Source organism: Elephas maximus, chromosome 4, assembly GCF_024166365.1.
Source record: "Elephas maximus indicus isolate mEleMax1 chromosome 4, mEleMax1 primary haplotype, whole genome shotgun sequence".
Lineage (NCBI taxonomy): Eukaryota > Metazoa > Chordata > Mammalia > Proboscidea > Elephantidae > Elephas > Elephas maximus.
The window spans coordinates 111406879-111419021 of NC_064822.1; the positions used below are offsets into that span (position 1 = coordinate 111406879).

Here is a 12143-nt window from a genome sequence, read left to right on the forward strand (position 1 = left end):
ACCTGTTACCGTCAAGTTGATACTGACTCATAGCAACCCTCTATATGAAATCCTTCATACTTACGGTTTATTAAGAAAACTGTAGTTGAAATGTGTAAAAGATGTTATAAAAACAACTTGAATTTGTAACAGAAGAATATCGACACATTTTCCACAGAGAAAGATGCCAGTAATTGATTAAAATATACATGTAAAGTAAGAGATTCTCTTTGGGAAAGATTAATTATATTTTGTAAAATGTCTAAAATTCAACACTGAACTAATAAGAAAAATATTTCACTTTTTGTATATTGATATACCTTCTTCACATGAGCTCTGAAAAGAGCAGAGAAGGCATACTTATTGTATTTGATAAGAGAAGCAAAACTGTATTGATTGATATGAAATAAGAAAATTTTTAGAGAATATAGATATACTAATCCAAAAAAACAAACCCATTGCCATCAAGTCGATTCCAACTCATAGCGACCCTATAGCACAGAGAAGAAATGTCGAATAGAGTTTCTAAGGAGTGGCTGGTGGAGGCAAACTGCTGACCATTTGGTTAGCAGATATAGCTCTTAACCACTGCACCACCAGGGCTCCAATGTAAAACGACAGAACTGATGAAGAAATATATTGAATGATGTTGACTCTGTTCTAGTTTCGTTCCTGAAATGTCTGTAGGAAGAAAGGCAGGCAGTTTTGAAGAAATCTGGAAGTGAAGTAGAAGAAAATCTTATTTATTTTATTTTTGTAAAAATATATACAACACAACATTTGCCAATTCATCATTTTTCATGTGTACAATTTGTTGATACCAATTATATTAACCATGTTGTGCAATCCTCACCAATAATCATGGCCAAATTTTCCATCACCATAAATGGTAACTCACTGCTTCCTAATCAGTGACTACCTCTTTTCCTCTCCCTGTCATCCCTGGTAGCTACTGATGAACTTTGGCCTCTATACATTTCCCTATTCTAGATATCTCACATAAGTGAGTTCGTACAGTACCCATCATTTTTTAACTGCTTTTTTTTTTTCTGCGTAATGTTTCCAAGGTTCATCCAGATTGTGGCATGCATCAGGATTTCATTTCTCTTTATGGCTTAGCAGTAGTCCATCGTATGTATATACCACATTCTGTTTAGCCATTCACCTGTTGGTGGACATTTTGATTTTTTTCCGCCCTTTGGCTATTGTGAAAAGTGCTGCAGTGAACATCGCTTTACAGGTTTCTGTTTGCATTCCTGCTTTCACTTCTTCTGGGCGTACACCTAGGATTGGGATTGCTGGATCATCTGGTAGTTCTATGCTCAACTTTTTGAGGAACTGCCAAACTGTTTTCCGGAGCAGCTGTACCATTTTTCATTCCCACCAGCAATGGAGGAGGGGTTGATCTAATTTACTTTTGTAGAGTAAACAGTCTTGTAATACACATTCTTCTCAAGCTCAGGTGGAATATTCAACAAGATAAACCACATTCTGTGCCATAAAATATACCTTAACACATCGTAAAAATAGAAAGAACATCATATATGTTCTCTGATCACCACAATGGAATTAAACTGTAAATAAACTACAAAAAGATAGCAGAATGTTCACAAATATTTGGAGATTAAACAATGCATTTTTTATAACATAGAGAGCAAAGAAAAAAATAAGAAAAAAAATTTAAATATTATTAAATAAAACAAAAATACAATTTAACTATATGAGAGATGCATTGAAAGCCATTCTGAGAAGGGAATTCATAGCATTAAATGCATATATTAGAACAGAAGAAGAATCTAAGCTCAATAACCTAAGCTCCGATTTAGGAAGCTAGAGAAAGAAGTGCAATTTAAAACTATGCAAGCAAACAAAAGATTATTAAAAAATTACAGCAGAATCCAAAGATTTTGAAAAAAGGAAGTTGATAAAATCAACATACCAATTCCTGTTTGAGAAGGTCCATAAACTGATAAATCATTTGATGAGTCACAAAATAACAAGAGAAGATACAAATATCAGAAATGAAAGAGGAGTCATCACTACTTAAACTAGTTACCTTCAAGTCAATTCTGATTCATATTAACCCTATAGGTCAGAATAGAACTGCGCCATAGGGTTTCCAAGGCTGTAATCTTTATGGAAGGAGACTACTACAACTTTCTCCCATGGAGCAGCTGGTTTGAACCACAGCCTAGCACTTAACCACTGAGGCACGAGGTCTCCTTCTCCACTACTTACTGCAAGAATATTTTAAAAACGTAATAATGCAATACTATGAAAAAACTTTTTTTTTGTATAAAAACTACCTACATATTTTATAGCATCAATGAAACAAATGACTTCCTTAAAAGGCACAAACTATCAAAACTTGCAAAAGAAGAATTTGATCATCTGAATTGGGGTATATTTGTTAAAGTAATTGAATCAATAAACAAGAAACCAAACCCTTTGCTGCTGAGTTGATTCCCACTCATAGCAACCCTATAGGACAGAGTAGAACTGACTCATAGGGTTTCCAACGCTGTAAATTTTTACAAAGCAGAGTGCCACATCTGTCTCCTACAGAGCGGCCGCTGACCTTTGTTTAGCAGCCAAGTGCTTTGACCACTGTAAACAATAGGTTTCCTAAAAAGAAAGCATCGGGCCCAGATAGTTTCTCTGGTGTAATGTTGCAAACATTTTGAAACATATGATCACGATCCTCCACAAGCTCTTACAAAAAATAGAAGTAGAGGGAATACTTACTATCTCATTCTATGGAGCCATAGTACCCTACTACCAAAAACACATCAGTACATTACGAGAAAACTACAGACTCATATCCTTCATTAACACAGAGACAAAAATCCTCAGCAAAATACTAGAAAGCGGAATTCAACAACATATAGAAAGAATTCTACACTGTGAACAAGTGAGATTTCTTTTCCAGGTATGCAAGACTAGTTCAACATTTGATATCAATTAATGTAATTCATCTACATTCAATCATTTCAGGAGGTAGCATATGATCAAGAACCAATGATACTAAAGGAAGAAGTCCAAGTTGTACTGAATGCACTGGAGGAAAACAAGGCTCCAGGAATTGACAGAATACCAATTAAGGTGTTTCAACAAACAAATTCAATGCTGTAAGTACTCACTCATCTATCCCAAGATATTTGGAAGACAGCTACCTGGCCAACCAACAGGAAGAGATCCATATTTGTGCCCATTCCAAAGAAAGGTGATCCAACCGAATGTGGAAATTATTGAACTATATCACTAATATCACACGAGCAAAATTTTGCTGAAGATCATTCAAAAGCAACTGCACCAGTACATTGACAGGAAACTGCCAGAAATTCTAGGTGGTCCAGAAGAGGATGTGGAACAAAGGATGTCATTGCTGATGTCAAATGGATCCTGGCTTGTAATGGATTATATCGTGTCCCCCAAAAATATGTGTCAACTTGGTTAGGCCATGTGCGGTTGTCCTCCATTTTGTGATTTTCCTATGTGTTATAAATCATAATCTCTGCCTGTTGTTAAAAAGGATTTGGGTGGGATTGTAACACCCTCATGGCCCTCATCCAAAGTAAAGGGAGTTTCCCTGGGGTGTGGCCTGCACCACCTTTTATCTTATAAGGATAAAAAGAAAGAGAAGCAAGCAGAGAGTTGGGGACCTCATACCACGAAGAAAGCAGTGCCAGGAGCAGAGCGTGTCCTTTGGACCTGAGGTTCTTGCACTGATATGATCCCAGACCGGGGGAAGACTGATGCATCACAAGGACCTTCCTCCAGAGCCCACAGAGAGTGAAAGCCTTCCCCTGGAGATGACGCCCTGAATTTGGTCTAGTAGCCTACTGAACTGTGAGAGAATAAACTTCTCTTTTCAAAGCCACCTCCTTGTGGTATTTCTGTTATAGCAGCACAAGATCACTGAGACATGGCTCAAAGCAGAGAATACTAGAAGAATATTTATCTGTGTTTTACTGAGTATGCAAAGGCATTCAACTTTGTGGATCATAACAAATTATGGACAATTTTGCGAAGAATGGGAATTCCAGAACACTTAATTATGCTTATGAGGAAACTGTCCATAGATGAGGAGGCTGTCATATAAATATAGAAAAATCATTTGAACAAATTTAACACCCATTCATGAAATATGTCTCAGATAACTAATAATAAAGGGGAACTTCATTTGCTTATATAGAACACCTAAAAAACAAAACAAAACAAAACCCTACAGCAAATGTCATACCTAATGTTGAAAAACTCAAAGCCTATACCCAAAGAATGGGTAAAAGACAAGGATGCGTGCTCTCAGTACTACTCAACATTGTTCCAGAAAACTCTTACTAGTACAATAACAAGAAAAGGAAATAAAAGGTATACAATTAAGAAAGGAAGAAATAAAACTGTCTTCATTACCAGGTGGTATGATTGGCTAAGTAGAAAATAAAGACAAATAAATAAAAGCCCAACAACACAAAAATACTTCATGAACTAAAGAGTAAGTATAATAAGCTTGCAAGGTACAAGATAAATATTAAGAAGTCAATGACCTTCCTACATATCAGCAATGAACAATTGGAATTTGAAATTAAAAAAAAAAATGCGACACAAAAGTGATATTCGTATATATAATTTTAACAAACCAGATTTATTTTTAGTAAACTTCAAAAATTTGATGAAAAACTCAAAGGAAATTTCGAGCAGAATACTCATTCTTTTTTACAGGCTTATGTGGTGTTAAGGGGTTCCTGACACAGAAAAGCAAATATATGGCTGTTTCTCCTCGATGACACATGTCTCTCTCTAGGTTTATATTGGGTTATTTGCCCTACAACTTTAGTTCTTCATGGATTTTACAAAAGACATTAATTTTCAGTTTGTCAAGGTTTTTATTTCATTATAAGGGTGGGATGGGAGTGCTGCTTCTTCTACCTCTACAACTACAAGCTAAAATAGAATGTTTTAATTATTTTTTAAATCGTTCTTAGCCACTCAATCAACATCTCCCAAGGCTACCTATTTAAAAATGTTTTTTGTTTAAGTGTGGTGTGTATTTCCCAGTGTTTTATGTCTCTGGGGATTTATTTTTTTCGATTCACCTGAAGGAAAAAAAAATTTGCTATATTGGTACCTGGTATTGAAGTCTGTACTAGTACCTGTACTGGTACTGTTGAATGAAGCTTCTCAGGAAAATCACAAAAGAAATGAGAAAGGGTATTCTACAGATAGTCTTCTCTTCATTATAATCATTCATAGAGAAGCTAAATAGCAGACTATTTATTAAATTTTTGGATATATGTGGTCCTATTTTTTGTGATGACATTTATTTATCATTTATCAATAATTAATTATCAGATCGTTCCCCTGTTATGGTTACACAGGCATACATGCTGGACAAAATTTATTAAACTGTACAATTAAAAGTGTACACTTTATACTGTAATCTTTTTCTCACTTAAATCATTATAATATTAAAATAGGAAGAAACATTTACAGCTAAAGCAAAGATTTTGAAACAATCCTCACTAAAACTAAGGTATATTTCTAACTAGAAAATAATCAAATATAAAAAGAAGAAAATAGAAGAATAATTCTCAGAAACCAAGTATAAGAAGGAATAACTCCAAGAAATTGAGTCTACCTAAAAATTGTAGAAAAAGACTTCAAATCTTCTTCATTCTTTGTTCCCAAATTCAGAGGTCAGTTTTTTTTTTTTTTTTTTAAATAAGAAAATTGTCAGGCATTTGTCAACCCTAGGGCATGATTTCTGATTTGTTAGATAGAATGATGTTTTTGTACATGGTTACATATATCCAGTAGAGATGGTCACACCTTTAAAAGAGTGTAAGAAAATGTATTTTGTGTCTTGAGACGAGGTGGTGATTCATTGGCTACATAACATACATATACACGTGTCTTTAAGGAAAAACATTGGACATATACCTGGTTGATAATTCTAATTTTTCATTAATTGTTATAGCTCAGAGAATACAATACGCAGGCAAAGGGGAGAGTGAAATATGTTGCAAAAGGGAGTAGTGGGAGATGTATACAACACTCTGTCTTACAGGTGTATAACCTGAGAGATTTGGCTGTCACAAAAAGTAAAGGAAGACAAAAATTAATAGTAAACAATAGGAAATCTATAAAAAGATAAGCAGAAATAAAATACATGGAAAATAACTACCACCCAACAATCTCAAAATAAAGAATGAAAAAAGAAAATGACAATAGAAAAAAACAGAATTAAAAAAATAAAGAGGATTTAAAAAAAAAAAAGAACAAAAAAGCTATTTCTAAAAAATCTCAGATCCAAAAGAAAGTTTGAAAGATCATTTGGCAAGCTCAAGACTGTAAATATATATATATGTATATGTAAATATATATAAATAGTATATATATATATACATAATACTATTAAAAGAAATATAAACTCACATAGAAGGAGCAATTTTCTATGGCAATAAAAAGAAACAAGATTATCAGAAATGGTTGAAAAGAAATATGGATAATACAAGGGCTCTACAGAGAAACAAACCAAAAACAGAGTTATAAGTCAAATTAATAAAAATCAATGTCTCATTCTGAGGCAAAACAAAGCTATGATTAGGAGGACAAACAAAAAAAATTCTCCCAAAATTCAGAAGACCAGTTTTCAAAGCGACAAAAGAGGATTTGATACATAGAATTTAATAACAGAGGGTAAAAAATGTGGATGACTTTTGCAGAAGAAAAAATAAGCTATAGAAAGGGAGAGAAACATAAATACTGGAAGAATATTTTTGATCCTACTTACAACAACTCCTTCTCTGGACACCCATTTTCTGAATCTCCTTTTCAGATATCCTTTTTAAGTAAAATATAATTACAAATATAGATATAAAATTAGATATACCAAACCAGTGGCATCGAGTCGACTCCAACTCATAGTGACCCTATAGGACAGAGTAGAACTGGCCCATAGAGTTTTCCAAGGAGCACCTGGCAGATTTGAACTGCAGACACTTTGGTTAGCAGCCGCAGTACTTAACCACTACGCCACCAGGGTTTCCAAAATTAGATATACAGAATGTCACTTGCAAAACATTGATAACAATGTGTAATTGTTATTAAACACTACAGTTACAGGAAAGTAGATTGAGTAGAAAAATATAATTTAAACAAGTTATCTGTACCTCCACTGAAGTATTAAGTGATTGCCTTATAAAGACACAACATGCTTGTTGTTTATATTAACAATAAAGCTAAAATAGCCAAGAAAACTTAAGGCAATGTATATTAAAAAATATAATAAAGCAAATATTAAAAATAAATTATTAAGATACCATAGTTCAAGATTTGGCTTTTATTCATTTAAAAATGTAACTGAACAGCACCCTCCACCAGATAGTGCACAAGGCTTTGAGAATAGCATATTGAACATATTAAATCTTCTACTTTCACTGAGTTTACAGTTCATGTGTGAAAGAGATAATTAGCCATTGAATCCTTGATAATTAATACGTGTTACAGAGAAAATTAATCATCATAAAAGAATTATAGAGTTGTTATTTTAAAAATTAAATTTAAAACATGGCATATTACGGTTTACTACTCAGAAAGTCTAACTTTAAAAAAAAAATGTCTATTTGTAGTGATGTAAAGACACATGAACTCATGCATACTGAATAAAAAGTGATGGTTTAAGAAAGAGTGACAGTGCAAGAAAGCCTATAAATACATTAGCAATTATACAGAGGATGGTGGTTGGATTACTAAGGAAGAAATTACAGTAGGAATGTGTAAAGGCACTCTAGTATGGCACATTGCAACATGCAAAACCATTTTATAGGAGTTAAAACATAATTTTTTAAATCTCATACACAGATTTTATTTATGTCCACTGGAATTATAAAAGTCAATCTTCACTGCCACACAGGATGGCTTTTCAACTATTTCAGGATAACTGTTCTTCAAGTTTTTCTAGATTAAACGGTACACTTACATCACGTCCCAAAAATGCACTAGTGGCCAGTGGTTACTTCCATAGTATTTGGATTTTAAACCTACATACAAAGCTAAAATCTAGCATTTACTTGCTGTGTGACATTGGTATAAAACTACTGGTATTGAGTAGATTCTGACTCCTAGCTGGACAGAATACAAGGGCCCTAGAAAGTTTCAAAGGCTGTAATCTTTATGGAAGCCGACAGCCACATCTTTCTTCAGCGAAGCAGCTGGTTTTTGGTATAATCAATGTACACTCTTTAAATTAGGTTCTGTTGTAATCGAAATGCAAAAAAAAAAAAAAAAAAACCTTCTTTGATCTACAGAAACACAGAGATTTGTAAATTTTTTTGAAGTATCTTCCTTAAGTCCAAACACGAATACTTCTGTTTAGTTTATTATTATGCTTCTGGAAACACCACTTTTACGGTAAAACATTAGCATTATGTGGTATAAGAAAGAAATATTTCCTAGAGATTTATAAAATCAAGTCAAGGAAAGCATAGAGCTCATAAATGAAGTACATCTTGGTGTGTGTATGCTAGAAAAACATAGAGGTGTTGGATTTCTCAAATAAATGCATAGTAGAATATTTTGAAGATGAACAAAATAAGAGAATTAAGTTGAAAAATGAAATGACTCTGTAAATGTATAAGAGAAAGTCATGGAAACAGCTTATACAACTGAAAGGATAAAAGGACAGTAGTACATTGAATGATTATCCTTGGAAACTATGGAGCAGTTCTACTCTGTCCTATAGGGTCGCCATGAGTCAGAATCAACTCGGCAGCAATGGGTTTTTAGTTCTATCACCATCAGCATATAAAAATAAAGGGATATGTTTAAAGGAATATAAAAATAAAATAGAGGGAATATGTTTAAATTGCAGTATAGGCTACAGTTTAAAATGTTTTAGTAGTATCCTTTTATAAAAACCAAAGCTATTGTTTTAAGTTAATAAAGTTATGTTTTTGAATTATATCTTTCAGGGCTTGTTTCACTTGTTTGTTTCTTAGGGTGTATATAAAAGGATTTAAAACAGGTGCAAGTGAAAGATTGAGTACTGCTATCCCCTTATTTAAAGCTACCCTCTCCTCTGCAGAAGGTTTAATATACATAAAAATGCAGCTGCCATAAGAGATAGAGACAACAATCATGTGGAGGAACAGGTGGAAAAAGCCTTCTTCCTCTGCTGGACAGAGGGGATATTCAGAATTGTTCTTATGATATGTGCATAGGAGAGTATTACCAGTGTCAACGTAATCAGTAGTATGAGAATGGCTAAAATAAAACCCAACATTTCGAAGACCCCTGTGTCTGTGCAGGAGAGTTTCAAGACAGGAGCATAGTCACAGTAAAAGTGGTCAATAATACTGGCATCACAGAAATCCAATTTCAGACCCATGATAAGTCCAGGAAAAATTGTTAACAACCCAGCTACCCAGGAGGTAATGACCAGCTGGGTGCAGACTCTGCTGCTCATAATGGTTGTATAGTGTAGGGGTTTGCAGATGGCCACATAGCGGTCATAGGACATGGAAGCCAGCAGAAAAAACTCTGATGCACCCAAGAAGATGGCAAAAAATATTTGTACAGCACAAGCATCATAGTATATTGTTTTATCCATAGTCAGTATGCTGACCAGGTATCTGGGGATGCACACAGATGTCAATGACATTTCTAAGAATGAAAAATTCCGAAGAAAAAAATACATGGGTGTTTTGAGGTGGGGATCCAATAGAGTGAGCAGGATAATGGTCAGGTTTCCAGTGACACTCAATACATATGTTAGAAAAAGAAAAAGGAAAATTACCATTTGCCAGTTAGGGTCATCAGTCAGTCCTACCAGAATGAATGTTGTTATTATTGTGTGGTTTCTCATGGCTAAATCCTTCCAAATTTCATCAGATCTGAGGAAAGAATAGATAATTAAAAGTTAAGAAAAGCATCATTGGGTATAGATTTAAAAGTAACATGAAGAAACAAGTAGAACAACAGAAATACATATGCTTTATTGCTCCTATGATGTTGAACAGTTTAAAGAGCAGTCAGAATCCCAACCTTGATCCTACTTACAACAACTCCTTCTCTGGACACCCATTTTCTGAACCTTCTTTTCAGATATCCTTTTTTAATTTGGAAAAGAATGGCTTTGTTATTTCCTACTGTAAGCATTTATAAATTTTTCTAGTTTAAAGTTTTGTTCAAGAAAGTGAGAGATAACTCTTGCAATCTTACTTAATCCACAAGAAAATATTTTTAAATTTACTTCAGTTATATCTATTGTTAAAATAATCTTTTGCTCAGTCTCTTTCAGAGTGATTTGTCTATTTTATAGTCTTTCACTTTTAAAATAGCTAATCAGGTCTGAATTTTTGTAGTAGATGTTTTAAAAATGGTTATTTTCTGATAAGATATGTGTAGTTAGTCTCCGAGATCCTTACTACCACCAATTAGAAAGTATTTAATTAGAAAGAACTTTTATAAATTTTAGTACATATGAATCTTGACATTACTACATAACTATCAAGTTGAAATTTTACATGAAATTTAGAATTATTTTACTCAATTGTTCAGTTAGCTTTACCTTCATGAATGACTTTATCATTGTAAGAAATACTAAGTTCCAGTGAAGTAACAATGAAGTAACCAAGTCTTTATTAAGTATAAAGCAATATGTACCAGTCAAATTTTTAATTGAAAACTACTGAGAAAGTTTGTTTCTGATGCTATTCTACAGACAAATGCAGATGCCCTTTTAAATATGTACATCAAAATTTTATCACAACTTAGGCAAATATTTTGATTGTTCCTAATTCTGAATTTAAATGGTTTAAACTTTTGGTCACATATTTAGAATATAGTATCTTTTGTGATAATTACTTTGGACACAAAACAGCAGAATACTGAAAACACATACTTTACATGAATTCAGCAAAAGTATTTCTTGAGAAATTTTTTCTTCTGTATCTGTAACCTAAAAGGTAATAAGAATTTTATTTTCCAATAAAATACTGTTTTCTTCCTAAACCATGTTTTTTTTTTTTTTTTTTTTTTTGCTTCCTTTCTCAATGGAGACCTTTTTCACGTTAAAATCCAGGAACATTTAATAAGTAATGCAAACATTGTTGGATTTCTCCCTCTTTTATCAATCTAATACACTGGTGGCATTTTCAAATACATTTTTGTGATTTCCCTATAATTAAAAATGCATAATGTCTGGATGGACCCTAACTAGTCTGGAAATATAAGTTATTTATCTAGAATCAAAATAGAAGTTCCCTCCACCCCACCCCCCAACTAGTTTCTGATTCAGTCTGGAAGGAAAATGGCTTCATCTCCACATCGCCATAGAATTGTCTTTGCTCCTTTATAACAAAAAGAATATTTACTCAAAACTGACAGAGCCCTGGGGTTTCTTTTGGAGAAAATACTAATTGACTATCTTCATCATGAGCTCAAAAAGGAAAACAAAATAACATAATTAAGTGTCTAGTTACGGGATCTGTTGGGAAATCTGAAATATTGATACTAAAATGGAGTCTAATTTCTGTACTGGGTATTAAAAATTGTATAAACAACTTGAGGTTTTTCAAAGTAACTAACCAGAGACTGCTCTGATGAGCAGAAACCTGGAGCACTCTTGTCATTGATTTCAAAAGGAGGCTCAAGATACTAATAGTACCTCTACCTAAAAAACAAATTTGTCTATAACCTGTAATTTGCCACACATTGACCAGTTTGCTCATAAAAAATGTACTTTTGGGCTAAATATACTTATTTATTACCCTTCTCATATACCTTCTTAGTTTGAAATATTTATTATATACTAATATGGCAGTCAGGAAAAATTGTATAACTGACTTTCTGGAAAGTACTTAATTATAGAAAAGAAATAAATTACATTTAGAGAAAAATCTTTTAGATATGTGTCCATATGTTCTCAGAATCATGGAATGGTCTCTTCTGGCATGAAATTTTATCCAAAATATAAGAAAATAGAAAAAGAAACATATTTAATCTCTATTTAAAAAAGCTATAGCTGAAATGTGTAAAAGATTCTGAAGAGAGGCAGAACAAAGATGGTGGAATAGACAGGCGCTTCTGGAGAGCCCTCTTACAACAAAGGCATGAAAAAACAAGTAAAATGAATGTATTTATGACAAGGTAGGAGCTCTGAA

General features: G+C 33.2%; 1 pseudogene; it reads right to left on the bottom strand.

Annotated features, from left to right (window-relative positions):
• Positions 1-8903: 8903 nt before the first annotated feature.
• Positions 8904-9844, bottom strand: LOC126074745 (olfactory receptor 6C74-like; annotated as a pseudogene).
• Positions 9845-12143: the final 2299 nt, after the last annotated feature.